The following is a 12,060-nucleotide window of genomic DNA, read 5'->3' as shown; positions in this document are numbered from 1 at the left end:
GCATTTTTATAATGCTAACCCGATTTGCATGTTTGCTTATCGGGTGTGTTCATTCAATGAACATAGTTGATAAGTTTTGACAGGTTTAGTGTTGAAGAAGAGTGGTTGCTGCTTGTGGTTTGCGTTATCGTTGCATCTCAGGATTTGTTTTGTTTTCCCTTGAGGTGATATAGAATTTCAGTCTAGACAATGTTTTTGTATTTTCATTTGTAAATTTTATTAAAGAGTTATTGAAAGGAGAGTTGTAACCTAATCTTATTTGTGAATCTTTGTCATGAAGAAGACTTTTGTTTAAGTTAAAATTTTTATTGGTTTTTAATTATCCGCATATTTAAACTGTTTATGGGTTTTTTGGAAGTTGAGAGTGCGTCACACCTCAGAGATCGAAGAGTCGGGAACAAATAATATTTTTCTGAATTCTGTCGAAATTCGGGGTGTGACACATACACCGCTGGAAGGTTCCAGGAGCATTACAAAGGTCAAAAGGCATTCGTTTATAGGCATACGTTCCAAAGGGACATGTGAAGGTAGTCTTTTCTTGGTCATCAATATCAATAATAATCTGAAAATAGCCTGAGTAGCCATCCAGAAAACAATAAAAAGCATGACCAGCTAGGCGTTCGAGCATTTGATCTATAAAAGGTAAAGGAAAGTGATCCTTTCGTGTCATAGCATTTAACCGTCTGTAATCAATACAGATCCTCCATTTCATAGGACCTTGTGTGACAACATAGTCACCCTTCCCGTTACGTACCATGGTAACTCCCCGATTTCTTAGGAACTACATGAATGGGTCGACCCATTCGCTATCGAGATTGGGTATATGATACCAGCGTCGAGTGTCGTAAAGACTTCTTCCCTAACCACCTCTTTCATGGCGGGGTTCAAAGCGGCGCGAGGTTAAGCTAGAAGTCTTGGCGTTATCCTCCAAATGGATACGATGAGTGCAAACATTAGGGTCAATTCCTTAATGTCGACTAGGGACCAACCAATCGCAGACCGATGTTCCTTAATCACCCTGATTAAACTTGTCTCTTCATTCTTAGATAACAGAGAGAAGATATAATTACGGATGACTACCATCCGGATCAAGTTGAATATATTTTAACTCGGTGGAAGGGTTTAAGCAGGGGTGGAAGGAAAATCAATAGATGTTTAAATTCGGGGTCCTCATTTTGCATAATGAATACTTGCTTAGGTAGCAAGTCTTCATACTCAATATGTGGAGCAACCGAAGTGTCTACAATTGGTGTGGACTCAAGGATGGTGTTGACTTCCTCTAAGTAGGAGTCATTTACAAAATCTGAAGTTCCAAAAGAAAGGAATTTGTATATATTGTTTTTAGGAAGCGTGTTGTTAAAATAATCTTGAGCTAAGCTCTCGATCATGCTAACCTCCCCATCTATAGGCGAATCACGGTAATTGTTTCATCATTTTAAAAACATTTACCTCAACCGTAAAGATGGCCAAAGATAAGGACATCTTACCATCGCGCAATTTATAAGTCGTTGGCGGTTGCTAAGAAGGCGGCCCTAAGATGATCGGTGCAGTCGTTGGTGACTTCGTATCGAGGATAACAAAATCAGCAGGATAGTAGAAATCCACGAACCTTAACAAGCACGTTTTCCACTACACCCTTAGGATACTTAATTGACACGTCCGCTAATTGCAACGCGTTATTTTTTGTAGGTTGCATTTCCTGTAGACCTATTTGTTTATACAAGTAATACGGGAGTAAGTTAACACTTGCCCCCATGTCTAATAAAGCGGTTGTCGTGTGGGAATCTCCTAAGGTGCATTTTACAGTAGGACGACCAGGGTCCTTGTACTTAACGATTCCATTATTTTCGGATAAAGTTGGGAATTATTCAGTTAAAAAGGCGTCTTTAGGTATGTTGGTCTTACGCCTAGTAGTGCACAACTCTTTAAGAAACTTAGCGTGGTTAGGGATCTTTTTAATAGCTTCGAGAAAAGGAAGGTTTATCGTTAGATTCTTGAAAACGTTCCTAATCTCCTCAAAGTTTGTATCCCCTGGTTAGCATGGCTAATTTCGAGGAATGGTGGTTTAAGCTCTATATTTAGCGTATGGCTCGACTTGATGTGTAACCTTGGCTTTACTGTTTCTTAGTTTGTTGTTGAACTGGTACCTCTACAGTGGTAGGCTCTTCGTTTCTATTTCGGTATCTAGTTCGATATCCGGTGTAGGGGAGTACTGATGGGATAACTATAGGCATAGTTACTTTGTTATCAACCACTCTTCCAAAGCGGAGAGTGGTGATGGCATTCAGGTCACCTACTATTGTCGTTTCCGTACTAGTATTACCGTTTACCTCAAAGGCTGTGTTTGTTGTTTTAGGGTTGGGTATGGCTTGTCCTGGAAACACGCCTTTTGGTTGGGCTTTTTCTCTTGAGCTAACCGTTGTATGCCCCTGATTTATGGATTGTAAGATCTGTTAGTTTGATTGAGTCATTGATTGGAAAAGTTGTTGGGTAACTCAGTATAAAGGCGTCGATCGATCCGGTTGTGTAGGTGTAGTAGTCACGTGGTGGTGTGGACCGGAACTATCTCACGTTGATTATTAATGGGTGGGTTGTGATAGTTACTATTGTTAACCGAACGATACCTCTATTGGTATTATAACTATTATAATTATTCTCCTTGACCTTGTGCTACACCTTGTCGGTAGTTTAAGCTTGGTTGTTATAATTAGTATAATTTCCTTGACCTTGTCCCCGCCTTGCCTAGGTGGAGCTTGATTATAGTTGTTTGCTTTGCCTAACATTTTGGTTATTAAACCACGGAGGTGTAACTTGTTGATTGTTTTGCCAACTAAAGTTGGGATGTTGTCTCCGTGGGGCATTAGGAATAGGATAGTTATTAATAGAGCAAACATTATCTTGCTCTAATTGTTGTTGTTCATAGGAGAGAGGACAATAGAGTCGGGTGCTTTCGGGACTCAAACGAAATTACATGGGTTGGAGTTTACATTCATGACGGGGATAGGCTTTTGTTGAATAGAAATAGCCTCTACCTTTTTAGTTAGAGATTGATTAAATTTTTAAGTTTTGGATCGGGTTTCATCTCAAACATACCGGTGACCTTAACTATTGAAGAAGAACTAACGAGCGGGGGATATCATCACTACCCCCAATTGTTATTACGTTTAGTTTGATCTTCTAAAATTTTAAGCCTCAGGGGCTCCTTTACTTAGGAAACTACCCCATTCATTATGTCAAGGACTTCTTTATGGTGATGTTGAAGTCCTTTGAAAAGGCATGAACTAACGTGTCTTTTGCTAGGTTATGGTGTGGACACTCAATAAGCGGTCGGTGAAACGATTCCAAGCCTCGAAAACGATTCATGAGGATTTTGTCGGAAAAAATGAATCTTGGAAAGCATCTCATCCGTCTTTAGGGGGTGGGTAAAATGTTCCATAAACAAATTGAACAAGTTTAGCCTACTGAGTCCACGAGTTAGGCTTTGGGCGCTTAACCAAGACGCCCTTTATCGGCTAAGGTGAAGGGAAATACCCTCAATTTAATTTGTTCCGTACCAACCGTAGGATGATGGAATGTTGTAAGGACTTGTTCAATCCTACGCGTGTTGATAAGGTTTTTCATGGTCTAAACCATGGAAAACGGTAACAAATTAAATATGTTTGGGGAATTCGAAAATCCCCACCGGTCCGCTAGAACGATGCAAGATTTAGGGCTATCGCCAAGGCTTTGTAAAAGTCGGAGAGGAGTCTCTCTTTCTTCACCCATTATGTCAGGTGTGGTTGGTGGAATATTAGTTAGAGGTGTAGTGATTGGTATACTCGATAGGTTTGTTTGTTGACGTTGACGGTTAATTACGTTCGGTGTTTTTCTCCGACCAGACCTTAATCTCATGCAAGTCTAAGTCTAAACACGACAACAATCCAAACAATCTTGATATATTAGTATGAACCTCTAACTGGCAATGCGAGGTATGGAAGAAAGGAATACCTGATAGCGTCCTTGCTTCGCTTATGAATAAGCGTCTTGTTTACGCGTGTTCGATGTAAATAACAAGTTAGAACACGAAAAACTTAAAAATCGAAGTTTGAAACAAACTGTTGAAATCCGGGATTTTTGGCTTAGAGGCGCAGAATGCGCCGCGCATAGAAGCGCCGGATCGCTCTCCTTGTCCATGACTTAAGCGTGTCGCTTCGGTGTGGGCTGGGCGCTCGTGTTCCAGAACTATAGCATTAAGCCCTTATAGGCGGGTCGCTTCGGTGTAATTTTGTCGCAGAATTTTTTCGACGCTGAAACGGATAACCACAGTATGAATCAAACAAGGGTGGATGGGTTTAATGGGACTTAAAAATGACTAATTCTATTATGAAAACAATGCTAAAGTGCAACTAAGATGGCAGCGGCGCCATTTGATAAACGTAAAATAATTAGCTTACCTACGAAATAAACGATGAAACTCAAAACGTAAGTAAACTAAAAATAGCTTATGATGCTTATATGCTTATCAAAGATTTCTCTACTCTCAATCCTATGAGATATAGTGGAGTAGGAAGTTCGTTCCACTCCTAGTGCTCTAGCATGGAATTGTTTTCTAATCTAATTAGTCGTTTTTAAGTCTAATGAGAGCTTTACGAAGGGTGTTATACTACGATACAATATGAAATTGATTATTTGAATTTAACTACGAATGCTATGGAAATACGATTGTTTTTGAATCTAGATAAAGGATTAGAGGGGAATTGAATCCACCTCGAATCCAACTTAATAACCTAGTATAGACTCTTGTATCTCGATTCTCACGTTCTTACGGCAAGAATTCGAGTTCTAATCCCTAGTGTTCATGGCATTTCTACCGAATACTAACTAGCATGTGAGGTCGTCCACCCATTCTCATGGCGAATCACGACCTTCTAGATTGGAATAGATTCTACAATGCTTCTACACTATACCACTAAGTTTTCATCAAGGCTTCATCAACCCCTCTAATGGAGGTTTTAGCCTTGAATCATTCCGCAATCATTCCCATATGAATCTAAACTAAACATATTATCAAAGATTCGAAATTTACTAATCTAAACTAAACGATAATTAAATTCTAATTAACAACTAAGAAATGGTAACCAACAATAATTAAAACTAGATCTAATAGATTGAAATAACACAATTCGAAATTGATAAAATAACTATTTTATTTATCTAATCAATCAAGAACAATGATTCAAAGACTTAATCTAAAACAAGAATTGAAAATGGAACTAAAACTTAATTTAATTAATTAAACTAGATCTAGAATTATCTATATTGATTTAGGTCTAACTAGCTACCATTAACAAAGAGCTAAGCTTTGGTTTTTATATTTCCAGATCCAAAAATCGTGCATGGGCTTGGAGCCATGTTTTGGGCCAGAGAATCAGGCCCAAAACCCAATTCTTCGATCCAAAAGGCCTCTTCAGCTGCAGTTGGCTTCAACAGACTTTTCGTCCACTTCTGCTCCTCTGATTGGGTCAAGGCTTAGACCATTGGAAATCTCTTTCCGAGCCGGTCGTTTTGACATAAGGTAGGCCCAATTCTGAGGTCTGAGTCCAAAGATACGGCTTTTCGGAAGTTCTCACGACTTGTGTCTTTGTTTCAGCCCGCGTCGCCTTTTCAGCTTTTGACAGGGCTTTAGAAAGGCTTTGTCTTCTTGAATCTTGGCCTTTAATCACGGAACTCCTTAGTAACCGACCTTAGCTCATTTATCTCGCTAAAGTGGCACATTTCTGCACATAATGGACTTTGAAACCTGAAATGCATAAAAACACGTAATCAGTGTTAACTCTTAATTATTACTCACATAATTGGTCTAAAAGTATGACTGTTATAGGGTTAAAACTACAGTTTTGGGCTCTTATCAGTAGGGAAGAAGAAAATAGAATAACTGATTGATAGAGTGTATGTTTTAGCAACAGTGGTCTCCCCGACCAATTTTTCGGGCCCTAAGCCCACGGTCAAAAGGCATGGATGTGAATCTACAGCAAAAAAACTCTTACCCGACGGTTTCTTTCATGGCTGCCACCTACGGCTCAAGTAACTAGTAAACCGTGGGTAATGGTATTTAAGTATGCATACGAGCTGAAAACTATTTCCTATGGCCAATAATCGTGGGCAAAATAGCAAGGGTCCATGACCGTAGCAAAAAATACTGGGTATCCGTGGGCAAAAGTCCATTTTCTTGTAGTGGCAATTCTAATTCAATTCTAAAATCAATTCAATTAACATTTCTAAAATTGAACTTCAATAGGATAGAGTGAAACTTACGATTGAAGAGGAAGAGAAGTGAGGAATTGTTTCTAAAATCGAATTTCTAAAATCGAATTGTTTTTTCTTTTGATTTTTGGGAGTGAAGAGGAGTGAGGAATTAAAGAAGTGAATTGAGAAGAAGAGATTCGTGCGTTAAAGCGTCTGTAGTATATAGACGGCAGAGTTTATGCTGTCTGTTGCAATTTAATGTACAGACGACAAAAACTCTGCCGTCCATATCCTGAACTTACCAGCTGCTAAAAGTCCCCATTAGACTTGTTTTTCGAATTTGGGTTGCTAAATTTGGCTGGAGCTGCTAAAAGGCCTATGCCGCACCTTTTAGCAGCCTATTATAGCTACTCTAAGCAATCAGTTGGTGACCAACTGCAAATTATCCAATTAAAAAGTGACCCCAAAAACTAAATAGCCCTTTTTTAAGAGACTATAAGAATACCTTTTCAAGCTAGAGAAAAATAAAATAAAATAAAAAAATGGGGTCTCTATAGAAAAAATTATAGGGACGATCAAGATCTGCGTAACATTCTGTAAGGATAAGACTACCTTTAATAGAATATAACAGATCTATTGGGGACAATACCAATATGGCTAGTGAGATTTTTCATGGAAAAAACAAACAAACAAACAAGGGTAGATGGCCATAAAATAAAATTGGATATGACCAAAGCTTTTGATAAGATGGAATGGTGCTTTATAGACCTTATTCTTGGGCAGTTGGGTTTCTCAAGAAAGTGTAGAAGTTTGATACACAAGTGCATCTCTAACTGTTACAGTGTACTTCTTAATGGATCACCCTTAAGCAAGATTTTTAATTTCCTTTTAGGGGATTGAGATGAGGGGATCCTATCTCCCCTTATCTATTCATCCTTGCATCTGAAGCTCTTTCTAGGCTTCTTCTTCAAGAGGAGACCAATGGTAATATACATAGAATCATGCTCAAACCAAGATCTATTCCTTTTACCCATCTCACTCATATATGCATATGACTTAATAGTGTTCTACAAAACAAATTTTGAGGAGACAAGTTCTATGAAGGTATTAATCAAGAGATATTACAAGGCGTCAGGACAAGCAGTTAATTGGGACAAGTCTAGTACTTAATTATTTTAGCACTAACGTTCATTCTAAGCAGCAAAAGTTTCTTAAGAAGCTTTGGAGGATAAGAAGTTTCAGTGAATCGGAAAAGTACCCAAGAGTACCTATAGCTTTGTCAAGAAAAAGGAGTGAGTGAGTTTCTGGTGGATAGAATTTAAAAGAAGATGGTTGGTTGGAATGCAAAGGTCTTATCTCAGCCGAGGGGAGGGACAATAAGCATTGAGCATCTATGAAGACATGTGATAAATTGGCATATAATTGCATTGCATCCAACTTACCTGTGCTTGGTAGACCCAAGGCAAAAGGATGTAAAGTTGGTTACGTTATCAACCCACTTCTTTTTTCACATCTTATATAAGAGAACCCACCTCTCTTGTGTTTGCATCTATTTACACTACTCTTTTGGCTGCAAGTGAATGTCATGGAAACTACTATTAATGGTATTCATACCACCTTAGAAAATTTCAAACCTAATGACACTACCCTCCACTCTCTCAAAGTCAATCATATCATTCGTCCATAATCCATGATCTGGAATTTAACTAGGATATGAGAATTATTCCCATCCTTTATCAAACACATCATTAGTCTCATCCACATCAGACCCAATGATTTCCAAGATGAACTAATTTGGTTAGGTCATCCTAAAGGAAGTTTCACTGTTAAAACTGCCTATAACCACCTATGCAGCAAGACTTCATATGCTCAAAGTTATTCTCTTACCTATAATCTGTCAGAATAATTTGGAAGTTGAAAGTGGAGGCTAACCTACAACTTTTATCTGGAAATTATATATGCACTATCTCCCTGGAGACCTCCAGTCTAGAAATTTTCAAGGTGATCTCCGATGTTGCTTCTGTTGTAAGTGCATAGAATATGATTTGCACCTCTTCTTTGAATGTGAGTGGATTAGATGCTTATGGTCTGGTCCTATGGCTGCCATTCGAAATCTTTTGTGAACTGTAGACAATGGATTGAATTGTTTATCTCATGGTGTAATGATGACTGGGAGGATACTAGTATACTAGTAATAGAGGGCTATATTGTTTTATCCTTATGCATGAAATATGGAAGCATTGGAATTATGTTAAATTTGAGAATGTGCGTTCTTCTCATATATGGAGAGTTGCTAATAGTACTTGGTACATTCATCAAGAGGCTTTCAAGCAAGATGGAGGCACAACAACGTGTTGTCACCCCTACAGTTGTTACTGATATTCCTAATGGGTGAAATATTTATTCTTATGATGCTGCTTTTGACAAACTTTTGAACGAAGGAGCCGCATGTGTTCTATGTAGAAGTGCAGCAGGGAATATAATACAAGCAACATTCACTAGATTCAAAGCCTGTAGTCCTTTACAGGTTGAATTTCCAATTGCAGAATTGACATGTAAGTTGTTGACGCTTAACTCTCCTGAAGGAGCAGTAATTCAAAGTGATAATAGTACTGTCGTTGCTGCCATGAAGGAAGTCCTGACATCAGTGGACTGGAAGTGCACTCCTATCCTTAAAGTATTCGAAATAGTACTACCTCCTTTGATTTTCCATTTTGCTATAAGTGGATAAGTAGAACCCGTAATGGGGAGGCTCATTCGATTTCTAAATGGGCAGCAGCATTTTCTGGTTTGGAGCCTCCACCAAACTTTCTGACATGTAATCTTTTATATTTTGAAAGTTCATATATATATATATGAACTCTTATCTCACACTTCTCCTTAACCGTTCGATCTGTTCTCAAGATATGATGATCTAATTCACTTAAAAACTCTGAAATTTCAAACTTTCGTAATATTTCAAAATCGAAAAAACGAAATAAGTCAAAAACGCGAAATTGGAGAAGAACTCTCTCTCTCTCTCTCGGTCTTCTTCTTCTCCACTCTAGCAACCAAGCTTCTTAAACTCTCCCTCTCTCTTCAATCGGACGATTATCAATTGTTTAATTAAGGTATCAAGCACTTTCATTATTTAATTTGTTTAATTCATTTGATTTTCGATTATCAGTTTGGGTTTTGTTTAATTCGTTTTAACATCAATTATCAGTTTGGGTTTTGTTTAATTCGTTTGATTTTCAATTTTCGTTTGTTTAATTCGTTTGATTTTCAGTTTCGATTATCAATTTGACTTAGCACTCAACCCAAACTCTCCAGAACTTGAGCCAGTTCTAGTTCCAACCCATGGTAGTTGGTTACTCCTCAAACCCACTTCCAACTCGAGTTTTTAACTATGGTTGGTTGAATTAATTAGGATACTCAGGTTATATACTCAGGTTGAATTAATTGATTTAAGAATTAAGATGGGAAGAAATCCCCGAATCCCAGCTATCGTCATTGTGGTGGGGTCGAGGTTCTGCATTAGGTAGTCTCTGTAAATGTGAAGCATAAGCTACAAAGAGTTGAAACATTTTTCAAGGTGAACAAAGAATAGTTAACACCTCTTGTCACACTTTGGTGAACTCTGTCGGAGTTTTGAACTCTGTTACAGAGTTTTAACTAGCATTTTCGGTGAACTCTGTCAGAGTTTTGAACTAGCATATTCGGTGAACTCTGGCAGAGTTTTGAACTTTGTCAGAGTTTTGAACTAGAATATTTTGTGAACTCTGTCAGAGTTTTGAACTTTGTCAGAGTTTTGAACTAGCATATTCGGTGAACTCTGTCAGAGTTTTGAACTCTGTCAGTGTTTTGAACTAGAATATTCGGTGAACTCTGTCAGAGTTTTGAACTAGCATATTCGGTGAACTTTGTCAGAGTTTTGCCTAAAAATTTGCCTCTTCAAAGATTCCAGTGCTCATACTGTGCAACAAAACTGATAAAGTGACTGCACACACCAAGGAGTTCATCAGGAAACAGCTGGAAAAGGAACTGTAAGTACATAACTGCCATGGTTTTTAACTGGTTTGGCAAAAATTGGTTTTTCAGTTGTCCACAGATCATTGATAATATACAAAAGCAGAAGCCATAAATATTGGCAAAATCAATTTGTTTAAAAACATAAGCTTGTTTTGAGTAATTACCTTGAATAGGATATGCTCAGGTATTATTTAAACATTACTTAATATTGTTTGAATATATGACATACACAAATATTGTCTATAATATGTGGTTCCTCAAGATTCTAAAATTCTGTTTTGCTTCCACATTCATTTAGAGTCTTCTGGACGTCTTTTATTTGTGGTTGTGGCATCCTTTACCGTGTTTCTTTTCCGATGTTTGTGATGTGGGTTTCAATTTGTTTTGAACCCATTTCTGTCTGATTTTACAGAGACAAGTTGCGGACATCAAGAACTGCTCTCTCTGAAGCAGATATAACCAATGAATTTACACTTGGAGTGGCTGGTGAACCCTTCTCATTTCCCCAGTGTCATAACAAGGTGACTGTGGCAGAGTCTTCTGGATTGACAGGCGAAATATCTCAGCTTGAGCAATTCACCAGGGAATATGTGAGGCATTGAAATGGTTTTAGGTTGTTTATTGGTGAGACTTCATTTGATTGTTGAATGTGTTTGATAGTTTTGTAACATACACTGAGCAATCAAATTATTGGAATCCATTCCAAGGGGAAAACAAGTTTTGGAATTTATACAATATACAGTGGATGCGTAATCTTAGTTTACGTTTATAGGTGGAAGTAATTTATGTTCCATTAAAACTGGACATGATTTTAGTCAATGAACGTTTATTTTTTCTGGGTGAAATGTTGGTTGATGTTCACATTAGACGTTCACTTTTACAACTTGGGGCCATATAAATTATGATGCTTATTTTCTTGTTTAATTTATCAAAGGTTCAAAACAGGTTATCAGTTCACATTTGTGATGTGATTGATGTCAGTAATTCAGGTTTTGAAAATTCTGACAGATTTTAGTTCTAAACTTCTGTAATTTTAGTTTTGAAAATTCTTTTGTGTAATTTATCACATGGTAAGACCTTTTAGATTGAATGTGAAATGGAACTTCTGATCAAGTATGATAATCTATCACTTCTAAGAAGCAAACCACCATTTTGGCAGAAGACATTGGCAGATACCCGGTATTTTAGTTCTGACAGATTGCAGTTCTCTGAATTACCTGCGTTTTGTTTTATCTGCTCATTCACTACCGCAAATTACCCATTTCAATACAGGCAAAACATCGTCCAATAGAACTTTGTAAGTGGCAATACTGTCGTAGAAAGAAGATAAATAATGAACACAGGAAACTATATCAAAGATTTAGTACTAAATTCATACGCATATGTTGTACATACACTCATGTTACATATATTATGCAACTAGCGGCATGTACATCATATTGTTGGCTTCTCTCATGCTTCGTATATAAAACATGGCCACACACTAACATTGACTGAGCAACACCTAGCAGTAGTCTTTTAAACTTCATCTAGGAGAATGTGAACAATCACAAAAGTATTTTGAGGACATAAGAAACAATTACACAAGGCCATAAAAGCAATAGAGAATCTTTCACTGACACTCAAAAAACATAGATCTTTACAACCTGCTTTATCTTGGCGCGGCAAACTGGGCACCCCCACTTTTTACCTTGGATCTCATTCAGGCATGACATGCATCCAAACGCTCCAGTTCCAAAAGAGCCTGTAGAAGTGCTGTGACTTTCTTTCTGTATGTATCTTCCATTTGCGCCATTCTAAACAAGAGACGTAAATGAAGATTAC

At 37.7% G+C, this 12,060-nt stretch overlaps 1 long non-coding RNA gene across 2 annotated transcripts; it reads left to right on the top strand.

Moving 5' to 3' along the window:
- Positions 1-9,196: 9,196 nt before the first annotated feature.
- On the top strand, positions 9,197-10,989 carry LOC147517755 (uncharacterized). Of its 2 annotated transcripts, XR_015211544.1 has the most exons (3): positions 9,197-9,335; positions 10,165-10,250; positions 10,649-10,989. It is a non-coding gene; the product is annotated as an uncharacterized LOC147517755 (long non-coding RNA). The 2 variants fall into 2 exon arrangements; XR_015211543.1 differs by lacking the exon at positions 10,165-10,250.
- Positions 10,990-12,060: the final 1,071 nt, after the last annotated feature.

This window comes from Coptis chinensis, chromosome 2 (genome assembly GCF_015680905.1).
Source record: "Coptis chinensis isolate HL-2020 chromosome 2, ASM1568090v1, whole genome shotgun sequence".
Lineage (NCBI taxonomy): Eukaryota > Viridiplantae > Streptophyta > Magnoliopsida > Ranunculales > Ranunculaceae > Coptis > Coptis chinensis.
The sequence above is the reverse complement of the archived record's forward strand: the minus strand, read 5'-3'. Positions and strand labels throughout refer to the sequence as shown.